The sequence below is a fragment of the Gopherus evgoodei genome, chromosome 1, assembly GCF_007399415.2.
Source record: "Gopherus evgoodei ecotype Sinaloan lineage chromosome 1, rGopEvg1_v1.p, whole genome shotgun sequence".
Lineage (NCBI taxonomy): Eukaryota > Metazoa > Chordata > Testudines > Testudinidae > Gopherus > Gopherus evgoodei.
The window spans coordinates 293,104,288-293,116,520 of record NC_044322.1 but is presented as its reverse complement, the minus strand read 5'-3'; the positions used below and the strand labels follow the sequence as shown (position 1 = coordinate 293,116,520).

The following is a 12,233-nucleotide window of genomic DNA, read 5'->3' as shown; positions in this document are numbered from 1 at the left end:
AAGCATAATATGAGGCAAAACCTATTCCCAGAATGCAAAATGAATAGCTGCTTACACCATTCTCACCTGCTAGGTATGGGAAGTGACAAGCACAGCAGAGATTATGATTGTCTCACACTGGTGCCCTCCAGAACAATAGATGAAGGATAAGAGAAACAATTTGCTGTTAGAATACAGAAAATCTAGATTAAAAGGCCAAAAGGCAGATTGCAGTCTTGTCATTTCACAGTCACGGAGAAGCCAAATTATCCCCACACAATCCAGCCTTTCCATGTAGATTTTTCAGTGTTTGTATGAAATTTATGCTGTATGATGATTTAATAGATTAGGTGTTCCTAATTCCTAGCAAATGCTAGAAAATCAATGTTAGAGAGCTTATTTCTTCACTCTCACCCTTCCCTGGTACTTCTCGCATGAACAGAGAGCAACAATACCCGAAGTCCGAAGGTGCAAACAATTCAATGTTTATTGGGGTGAACTTTCAGCAAGCTTAAATTCAAGTTCCTTTTCCTTATTTTTTGAATCCCAACTTACTTCCTGTTTGCCCCTAATTTATACAGTAATATTTTCAGCTATACCTTAACCAATCATTCTACTAAAATTAACCAATCCTAACGTATTGTAACATGATTAGCTAACCAATTATATCCCACCACCTTAATTAGCTTACACCTAGCAAAATTAGTTATACAGCAGACAGAAACAATTACAGAACCAGACAGAGACCATGCAAATAAACATATAAAACAATACAGAAGTAAGGATTTCACAACTACATCTATACAGACATAAGGGTTCTCCAGATGTGTCTGTTGATAAGTGAGTTCTTGCCAGACAGGATGCGATCAAACTAAGTTTCCTTTTACATCTTCTAGGCTCTTCCCTTTCTCTAGAGGTGATAGATCTAATCACCTTCCTAACAGTCCCAGATTGCCTTATATTAATATGACTAGTTTCGAATGTGAGGACGTGACCATACATTTCCCAGTTTATGGCTGCTAAAGAACCAGGCCTCAGACTGTCACATTAAGAGAAGGCCACTACACAGACAGTGATTTTTGATTCTTTCTTTTATACCTCTATAACTAGCTAAGTGATAAGTCTTGAAGTATAGGCCTTTGCAGACAGGCCTGAATATCTATATCCTAACAATCAACCCTGCAGATATTTTCTCCCTTGAATTAAATACAAGGGACTAATTCATCAAAGACTATTCCCCCACATTCTTCTTTGGCATTCTATATTCACATAGGTTTTTCCTGATATTTTGTAAACATTTCCCTGATCTTTGATAGTTACTCAGTTTAAGCATTCAACGCTGCCACCCCTCACAGGTCTACTCTTCTAAATCTGACCAGTAGATGTTTTAAAAAGCATCCACAATATCCATTCATTCAAGGCTAAAATGTTTGTACATATATAGCACTTCTTCAGTCCAAACATCCAGCTCCCACAGAGACCAATAGTAGTTGCAGATACAGATCAAGATCAGTATCTGACCTTCTGTATATGGACTGCTGGGATAGTTATGAAGAATGTTAGCGACCCAACAGCAGAAGCTTATTCTCCATCCCCAAGCTATCGTTACTCAGAGCTTCAGTGCTAACATAAATGGCTTTTGAAAGCTGAGCAATTTGCCAAGATACACAATCTTCTTTGGCCTTGTATAGAATAGAAGTTTGTAGTTATTTTTTGTTTTTGAATTGAATCCTAAATACGTTTAACTGACTTGGTAAAAACCAATGTTCTCCAAAGCCAAATGGAAAGAATGAGGCAATAACACTTGCTTAAAACATTTTGGGTGAAATCCTCGCCCCACCTGATGTTCCGTGGGGCAAGGTTTGACCATTTGAATTTATTGGGACTGGCAAAAAGAGTCTGTCTACTCTCCTAAAATAATTGTCTTTCTCCTTAGGTACATGTAACTTTGGATTTGATTAGAAGCCATTAATGAGGTCAAATAATGCTTTAGTCTAGTAGCTAATGTAAACCAAATCTATTTATCACCTTGGCAGTGGCTTCTGCAAGGAAGTTAATGACCATTACTGCTCTGCTACTTAGCCAATCAGAAATCATGCTTTTTCTGCAGAAAAGCAGAAGCCAGTAATCAATCAGCATCATCGTCATCATAATAGCATGTTAAATGGGCCTCTAAAAAGGAAAGAAAAGCAATTTGGCTATTAACCTCAAATGCATCTTCGAAATTGGTTTCTTTGTGCATAGGCTGTCTCAGAAATCTGGGTTACATTGGAGGTGAGAGTTCCTTGCAACATAAAGGAGGTGGAAACACTAGGCAATAGGAGAACCCACATTTAAATTTTCTATTATATCTTTAAAAATAAAAATGTATGTTTTTTAAAATAAAATTCGTAAAAAAACCCACGATTTTATTTCCCTAAAGACTAGTTAAAATAATAGGTAAAAGCACCAATTTCTTATGCAAGAGACACAAGTTTCATGCAAACCATAGATAATCACATGGGATTTCTTTCTTGTCTCAGCATTGTAAATGGTTAATTGCTTCCATTTTCCATGCACAGATTTATTAAAATTACCCCTCCCCCCCACCAACTCACCTTTGTAGTAATGCCTACAAAGAACTCAACAATGGCTAAGCAGTTGGGGAGCTGAGGCTGCTACATACAATGCCAAAGATGTTTCTTTTCCTCACTCTCATTTGTGTGTTCTACACACCTGTTGTCTCTTGTCACATGCTAAAGTCCCCTTCCCCCAATCCTGCACTGTAATTGGCAAGGGTGAACTGGTGCACCCACGCACAACACATCACAGACTTGAGGCCTTAGGGCAGGGGTGGGCAAACTTTTTGGCCTGAGGACCACATCAGAGAATAGAAATTCTATGGCAGGCCATGAATGCTCACAAAATTGGGGTTGGGGTGTGGGATGCGGTCAGGGCTCTGGGGTACAAGCTCTGGGGTGGGGCTGAAGATGAGGACTTTGGGATGTAGGAGGGTGCTCTGGGCTGGGACCAAGGTATTCAGAGGGTCGGAGGGGGGTCAGGGTTCGGGCAGGGGGGCAGGTTCCAGCTGAGGGGGGGGGGGCTGGGGATGAGAGGTTTGAGGTGCATGAGGCTGCTCCAGGCTGGGACCAAGGGGTTCGAAGGGCAGGAGGAGGATCAGAGCTGGGGCAGAGAGTTGGGGCATGGGGAGAGGTTCAGGGGTGCAGGCTCCAAGAGACTCTTACCTCAAGCAACTCTCGGAAGCAGTGACATGTCCCTTCTCTGGCTCCTATGTTGCCCCATCCATAGGCACTGCCCGTGCAGCTCCCGTTGGAGCACCAGAGGGGGCCATTGGAGTTCAGTAGGAGCCAGAGCAGGGCTGAGCCGTGTGTTATGGCCCATGACTCAGCACCCCGGCTGGAGCGCCAGAGCAGGGCCAAGCAGCATGTTGTGGCCTGTGACCCAGTGCCCCAGCTGGAGCTCTGGTGCAGGGCCAAGCCACAGACCCCGCCCCTCAGCAGGAGCTGGCGGCCAGTCTTAAAATGACTCACGGGCTGGATCCAGCCTGCGGGCCATAGTTTGCCCACCCCTGCCTTAGACCCAAAAAAACCAAACAGCCATGGCAGAGGGTCTTGGAGCCCAGGTTTACAGTCCTGGGCTTGTGCTCTGACACTAAAAATAGCTGTGTAGACAGTCAGGCTCAGGTTGGAATTCAGTCTCTGAAATCTACCCTAGTTCCTGGCTTTCAGAGCCCAAGCTCCAGCCCGAGCCAGAATGTCTCCATGGCTATTTTTAGTGTCACAACCCAAGCCCTCTGCCTTTGGATTTTTCTCCTGCTGTGTAGACATACTTTTAGATTGTAATTAAGCCCTTTGGGCAGGAACTGTCTTTTTGTTTTGTGCGTATACGTTGCTGAGTACTCTGGGGTCGTGAGCTTTAATTGCAGCCTTTAGGCACTACCATAATTCAAATAATGTAATATTAATAATGATAGTATTGCATATAAAAGAACCTCTGTTAGTTCAAAGCTAAATGTGTGCAGTTAAAATATGAGGAAATGTGGAAGCTGAATTGATTTGTTGGGGTTGCTGTTCAGCAAAATAAATATGCATATTCAGAATCATTAGATACCTTCCTAGCACAGGAAAGACACAACCCATCCTCTCAACAATTACTACATACCTAATACAATTGACCTAACATTCAGTATATAAAAAAATATGAATAAACCTCTGAGAGTAATTGGGGTTTTTGGTATGGTGTTTGATTGATTTGCTAGTTGAATTTTCAATACTCCAGGCAAGTGATTTAAGAATTTAATGAGAAAAAAAATTGCTGACAAATAGGGAAGACTTTAAAAGAGCTCCTGTCCCTACTTGGGAATGAAGCCACTCTAGCTGTTAACTACATTTAAGCAATGCTTTCCTATTGAAGTGATAAGAAGAAGGGTTTCTTTTTGAAAAATTACAAAGGTTTTTGAACTGAAAATGTTAACCGTTTTTCACAATCTGTTGTTTCCCTGATTTTAAAACAAAAGATACTTAAATCCTGGGTCATTATGCTGCAGATAAGTTATGGATAAAGACCCAGTTTTTCATCAGTGCCTTCTTAGAGTCTATCCAAAGTCAATATAGCTCCACATAGTCACTCTGGTGGATCCCAGTGCAAGATCAAGGCCTATGGGGCCAGGGCCGGTGCAAGGATGTTTCGCGCCCTAGGCGAAACTTCCACCTTGCGCCCTCCCCAAGCCCCCGCCCTGAGGCCCCTCCTCCGTGGCAGCTCCCCCCCTCCGCCCTGAGGCCCCCCCCGCCCCAGCTCACCCCTGCTCCACCTCCTCCCCGAGCATGCTGTCGCTGCTTCACTTCTTCCGCCTCCCAGGCTTGCAGCGCCAATCAGCGCCCCCCTTACTTGCTGCAGGCGGCCGTCCCCGCACTCCCCTGCCCCAGCTCCCTCCGCCTAAATGCCGGCGGCGACCGGGGCAGCTGAAGATCAGGCCGCCGCAGTCGCTGCCGAAGAAAATGGTGCCTTCCCAAATCCCAGTGCCAGTCGCCTAAATGGTTGCATCGGCCCTGTATGAGGCATTTCTGTCATAACTCTATTGGATTCCATGAAGTTCATCATTTGAAAAATAAAAATCCTTGGCTCTTAACATGTTGGTCTTATGTCATACGGATAGGCAGTAAACAGTTGCAATTGCACTGAGAACCTCAACAGCTGCCAGTTCAAACTCTGAGCTGGATGTAAGGTTGAGCGACAGCAGGAACTGTCCAATATTAGGATTAGTGGTTTCCCACAGGGATCTGTGTAAGTGATTCCAGGCAGCTCCCTGCAGAGATTCAATACTATTTTGATTAAAATAATACAAACCACGAGGATTTTAGCATTTTTATTATAAATTCATGACTTGTGGCTATTCTCCAACATCTAGTCCATGATTTTTTTGGACAATTTACCATAAGAGAGCAGTAGGAAAGGGGGCAGGGAGGCAGATCACACAAGGGACCTAAAGTCATTACTGTTTGCTGTTCTCACAAACTGCCATCACACCTGGCATCCGTATGGTATTGTCAATAGAGACTGAATGAACTCCCTCCTAGAAGTAGCTCATTTACAGTAGAAATGACTCACTATGGTGAAGAAACATGCGCTGCTGTTTGCCTGCATTGTATGTATATGATGGATAAACAGAGGACATCATTCTCAGAGCTGCAACCCTGACACCTTTTATGAGCACTAAATTTACTTAGTTTTTATAAGCTAATAAACATCCTGCTGATATTGTGCTCTGAGGGGATAGAGCACTGGTATGGGACTCAGGAGACCTTGTTTGTATTCCTAGCTCTGGCTTACTGGATGATTTTGGGCAATTCACGTTCATTGCTCTGTGCCTCAGTTTCCCTGCGTGTGAAATGGTGCTAGTGATACTGACCTCCTTTGTAAAGTACTTTGCGGTCTACTGATGAAAAGCACTTTAGTCTAAAACAATATGACCTAAGCAACAAAACTTAATATTCCTCTGTACTATGCTTGATGAAGTTAAAACTGAGTCATCATTCTTATTTTGAGGACTTCTAAATTAATGTTGAACATCAATAAATCAAACCAGTGACTTTCCCTGGGAGTTGGGCATCTAACTCCTAAGACTGCTGATTCACACAATGTTCTGTGTCTTCTTGAAGTCCCAACTCCTGAATTCTTGCAGCAAGTTAGCATATCAGCTTTTACTTGAAAAAAATGAAGTATATTTCTAACCCTCGTGGCTGCAAGACAAACGTTGAAAATGTGACCCAAAAGACCAAAAATTTAGAAGGCAAATAAAAATTACCCAAAATATATTACTGTATTTTTAAATATCTCATAATTTTTAAGCCAATGCAATGAATTATTGAGGCTTGACTCAGGATTTTTGGATGCTGGAGGTTAGTATCACTGAACTTTCTTAGCTGCCTTTGAAAATCCCAGTCTAAAATCATAGGCAGATATCTGAGTTTTTCATTTTTTTTTTCCTTGAGACTATTGATCAAAGCTTGAAGTGTAGCATACAGTAAATGTCACAGGAAGAGTGAAATGCTCTTTAACCACAAAATACCATTGTCCACAACATGATTGAAAATGCTGTCTCAAGCTTCTACAGGTTTTTAGAGCTGATTATTAGCTCCTTGAATTGCCTCGTGTCCTCCACTGGCAAGTTTCCTGGCATCACCATATGTTTGCAAATGCACCTTTCCTGAAAGCCTGCATCAGAGCTGCCTCCTGTCCAGCTTTTGGCTGGAGGCTCCGGCTTTCTGCATTCTTCTCCAGTTGTGCAGCATGCCCATGCTGCCATTGGCATTTCTGGAAGTCATCCAGAGCTTTTCATTTTGTTATGTTTTATTCTAAAGGCTTTGTGGCCAGGGCCGCCCAGAGGATTCAGGGGGCCTGGGGCAAATCAATTTTGGGGGCCCCTTCCATAAAAAAAATTGCAAAACTATATTCTCATGGAGGCCCCTGTGGGACCCAGGGCAAATTGCCCCACTTGCTCCCCCACACGGGCAGCCCTGGGAAAAATAAACCTTCCGCATCTCACCACAAACCCAGTTTTGAGAAAACTTCTTTACAAGGTATCACTGGTTCTCAGCATCAGCTAATGCTAAAAGACACTAAAGCTCATTAAAAGGATTGGACAAATATTTTCCATCAAAACTTTTTTTGGATCGAAAACTAATGGTTTTTAAAAAGCAGAAAATAATCACGGCCAATGTCTGCTTTCCATCAAAATTTGTTGTTTTTTTAATTGAAAAGCTGAAATTAGTCTGCCAAAACCTGAACTTGGTTTTTGGTTTCAGAAGTGTGTGGCCAAATATTTGTTGCATGCTGTGTTTGATTGTTCAAAGAAACAATAAAAAAATTCTGCTTAAAAAAAAATCCAAAACTTTTGAACCACCTCAGCTTGTGACCAAACGCCTGAGCCCATCCAGTCAGAGATTTTTCCAGATTTCTGATACTCTGCTGGCTTCCTTGACTCATATCTGTCTCCATAACTTTGGGTTCATTTAGGTTAGAACATAAGAACAGCCATATTGGGTCAAACCGGTCCATCCAGCCCAGTATCTGTTTACAGACCATGGCCAAGGCCAAGTGCCCCAGAGGGAGTGAACCGAACAGGTAATGATCAAGTGATTTCTCTCCTGCCATCCATCTCCACCCTCTGATAAACAGAGGCTAGGGACACCATTCCTTACCCATCCTGGCAAATAGCCATTAATGGACTTAATCTCCATGCATTTATCTGTTTCCTAGAGACTGGCTCCATAGGGTCCCTCACAAACTGAAGACAGTTACTGTGGGTTTGTCTTTAGTATAGCTTATGTACATACTCCACGAACTGAGCATTTGAGCTTGTTCCAGAATCTGGGATGAGCCTATGTCGTGAAAACTGAAATGCTCAAAATAGCACATGCACGTGAATGGACACAGGGTGCTAAAATTAAATAAACCCAGGGGTTCTCAAACTGGAGGTCGGGACCCCTCAGGAGGTCATGAGGTTATTACTGGGGGTCATGAGCTGTCAGCCTCCACCTCAAACCCCGCTTTGCCTCCAGCATTTATAATCGTGTTAAATATATTAAAAAGTGTTTTCAATTTGTAAGGGGGAGGTTGCACTCAGAGGTTTGCTATGTGAAAGGGGTCACCAGTACAAAAGTTTGAGAACCACTGATTTAACCCCTTTGAAGCCTCAGGGAATGCAGGGGAGAGAGGTCTCCCTTGGTAGGGTTGGGAAGGATATTGCTGTTCTCATGTGATCCCTCCCCCAGTGGCTAATTTTAAATGAAGCTGCCCTCCCCTGACATGAATCTCCTTATGGCACTGAAATTAAATAGAGACTATAACCTGGCATTTGAGAAGAAAGGGATGGTAGCCCTACTGGAAAAGCTAACAGCTTGGCTCTTCTGCGAGCCTCAAACTGCTGAATGAGCGTTAGGGTAGGGAAGGCTATGCCTCCCAAACAGCCTAGCCCTGCCCCCTATCTAACCCTCACCCACTTCCTGCCCCAGATTGCCCACCCCTCCTCAGAATCCTCGACCCATCCTGCTCCTTGTCCCCTCACTGTCCCCCAGAGACCCCACCCACCCACCACACTGGGACCCCACCCCTGCTGCCTGTTCCTTGACTGCCCCGACCCCGATCCACGCCCCCGATGAGTCCTGACAGACCCCCAGAACGCCCACAATCCAACCCCTCCATTCCCTGTCCCTTGACCGCCCCCCAGCCTCTGCCCCCTCCCTGCGCCCTGACTGTCCCCAAGACTCCCTGCCCCTTAGACAACCCCCCTGGCCCCGGCCCCTTACCCCCGGCTCCCCCATCACCCAGAGCTCAGCGTGACTCCAGTGGGCCTCCTGAGCTCCGCCCCACTCAGAGCCGTGTGGTAAGGGGGCGGGGCTGCGAGCTCCAGCGGGACCTGAGCTCCCTCCGCTCAGCCTGGAGCTCGAGTCCCACCCCCTTACCATGCAGCTCTGAGGGGAGGGGCTCAGGCCGCGCCGGAGACACGCTGCAGCGCTGTCCGGGGATGCTGCTTGATTTGCTGAGGCTCCAGGAGAGGGGCTGAGGCGGGAGCCTCGCCATTCTCTTGGGGACCCCTGCAGAGCTCGGGGCCTGGGGCAAATTGCCCCACTTGCCCCCCCCCCGAGCGGCCCTGTTTGTGGCACAGCTATGGTGCATTCCCCCTAACTGCTAGACAGGCAGGAAGCATCAGACTCAGAGGCTCATCTCCTTCCCTGGCCCAGTTGCTATGCATGAGTGTGGTAGGGGCCTGTTGGGAAGGAAGAGATTTGGAAACCCCTCTGCCCTACTTTCTTGACTCTGCAGTCTCTCTCAGAAAGGATGGGTCAAAACGAGCAGGTGAGAGGGGAGTAGGCAGAGAGCTCTTGTGGGGAGGGGGATAAAGAAATGGGAGAGAGAGAAATTGGTGACAAGGAGAGAGAAAGAAAAAAAGACTCAGCCATAGAGGAAGATGGGGTGTTGGCCTGATGTTTATCTAGGGAAGAGAAGCCTACCACCTGCCCTGAAGATGAAGTAATTAAACAAATTGCATTTCTAATAGTAAAGTATATTTATGTAAATTAGCATCTACTTTATGCAGATTTGGCCTCAGGCATTTGAAGGGCAAGGTAAGCAGGTCTGCTCAGCCAGCATTCCAGGTGTCTTGGCTAGGTGTATAATCCTGTCTAATGCTGCCAGATAACAGGCTGCAGCTCCTCCGTGCCTGCTAGGCTGCAGGTCAGTTCATTAGCCAAATTTGGAATATTCAGCAATACAAAGTGTCAGTGATTTTGCATGATAACAGCTAACAAACAGTTTAGGCAGCAGCATATTCAACAAGTGAAACCCATCTGATCAGCACACTTTCATGTCACACTATTTTGTGTGGAGGGAAGTTTTGCTGTCATAACACACATCCCTTAGCTCAGTTACAGCTTCAGTAATTTCCAAAAGTTATTCATGGCGACTGCCTTCTGCAACACCACTTTGAATGCTCAAACAATAGACAGAGTGGAGAAATGTCAGCATCATTCCATTTCATTGAGATGCTTTGTCCTGGTTCCCTCTAGTGGTAGGTAGGATTTAAACACACATTATAGTAAGGACTAAGCAGAACCATACAGAAAATCTAAGATAGAAGTAAGGACGTGAAAATGGAAATAAAGTGTGAATGCAATATGCAAAGTGTGCTCACAGAGCCACACAGCATATGTAACTGTGTCTGAGAAAAAACACATGTGCAAGTAATGAGTGTTTAATATTTAAACTGTATTGATATGATAGGTGTTTTTTCTCTTCATGCCTTCCCAGTGCATTCTGGCATTCTAACTAGTCCACACCAGTATTTATATTTGTGTTTTTTGGTAACCTGCATACTGCTTCCTCAGTCAGCTGTGATATCCTCTTCCCCTGTTTACGTTCCAGGGTGGGTTCCCAGAGCATATGTTCTTCAGCCAGCCTCAGTCTCATTCTTTCACCTGTGTTGCAGACTAGTTTTGTGGATGTGGACTTTAGGATAAAGGTACTGTTGGGCAGCTGTGAAGCTGCCCTTTCTTTTCTGTTTTGGCACCATCAAAAATAAGTCTAGAGCATATTTTAGAAAAGACTAGACAAAAAAGTAGAGTACCAGTGCATCCGCACAGTACTTCTTAAAAATAAAACTGGGGTTTGTTACTCAGATGTGCAATCTGAAGATTTTCAATCCCCAACTTCTTGTGGATGGATGCACAGAGAGCAGCTGTTTTCCAAACATCTTTCCAACATCTGTGCTTGGCAAGAAGCTTGCAACCCTTTTTTCATATGTGAAAGTTGTCAGAGTTGTCCATGCTTTTGCCACCACAGTTGGAATACTTCCGTGTGCTTCATATGGGATTACACCTTCAAACCATTTGGAAATTGCAGCTGCCTGCTTACTGATTAGCATGTCTCACAAAGAGCATGATTTCTGGCTGAGATGCTGATTTTGATCAATACATTCCTAAATGTTTGTTTGGTTTCTGACTGCCTTAGAGACTGCCTACAGTTGCAAACGCTCCAGGATTGTCCTGGAGTCTCCAGGAATTAAAGATTAATCTTTAATTAAAGATTATGTCATGTGATGAAACTTCCAGGAATAAATCCAACCAAAATTGGCCACCCTAAGACCACCTGTTTCCCTATAGTATACCCTGGCAGTTGCCATCAGCTATGGGGAATTAGCTACTATTCCCCTAGCTTAAATAGGAGTGGGATACTGGCAGGGTCTTCTTGATAACGGGCCCTTAATTTTAGAATTCAGTTCACCCCCCCGATCCAAAGAATACTGTTCTTTCTTTCCCTCTTCCTTGTTTTTAAACTTCAGAGGACCAGGCTTTTCTCTGATGTTAAAGACTGGATGGAGGAAGGGGAAATGCTTACTGGTGTGGGTGTCTGGTGGGTGGTGGTTGTTTTAGTTTTGGTGGGTTTTGTGCCTTCCTCCCTCACCCCTACTTCTTATAATAACTGTACAGCACCTAAAGCCCTGGTGCTCACATAAATAAACTTAATTTAGGAATGTTAATGTTACATATGCTGTTTTTTGCTTTTCCTCTTTGTTCCTTTCTTTTTCTTTCCCTCTCCCACTTACATTCTCTCTCTTTTGTGGCTTGACTTTTCTCCCAGACTTAACTGGGTTTCCGTTGTTTTGTCCTTGGGTGATTTCAAAGCACTCATCCCTTTATACAATTTTTCCTTTTTTTCTGCTGTTTTCCTCATTCCCTGATACTCCCTTACTCCAGTCTCTCCATCTGTTTTTTCCCCTGCCTTTTATCCTTCCAAACATCTGAGCTCCCGCCAAGGGAGGAGACTTTTTTCTCCTGATATTGAACGAACATACTAACCTGTCTGATTTGGCCAGAAGACTCAGGGTTTGAGGGGAGCAATCTCTATTCAATACATATAGGTAAGGGAATTTGGGGGCCCGGGATTTGGTGTGTATTTAGTTTAGAATATATTTTACCAGTGTCAAGCTGTTGTTCTACAGAATTTCATTTTTATACCAAGTAGGATTACGTTTTTTTTATCATGTAATTGTTAAAATATTTTTTATGATCATCTAAAACCCAGGAATTTTCCACTGGTATTTTCAAATCGGTTTCCAAAGACAGATTCCAAGATTTTAATTTAAATCAAACAAAAAGCCTTGACAAAGTTGTCCCTTCTGATCAATTGTAAATGTTGGCAAATATGGTAACTTGTGTCTATTGGCAATTATCTCTTTCTTCCCTATCCTACCCTGT

At 44.0% G+C, this 12,233-nt stretch overlaps 1 protein-coding gene across 7 annotated transcripts in view; it reads left to right on the top strand.

Annotated features, from left to right (window-relative positions):
* Positions 1-12,233, top strand: part of SYT1 (synaptotagmin 1) — a 526,016-nt gene that overhangs the window by 374,775 nt on the left and 139,008 nt on the right. The window lies entirely within an intron of this gene.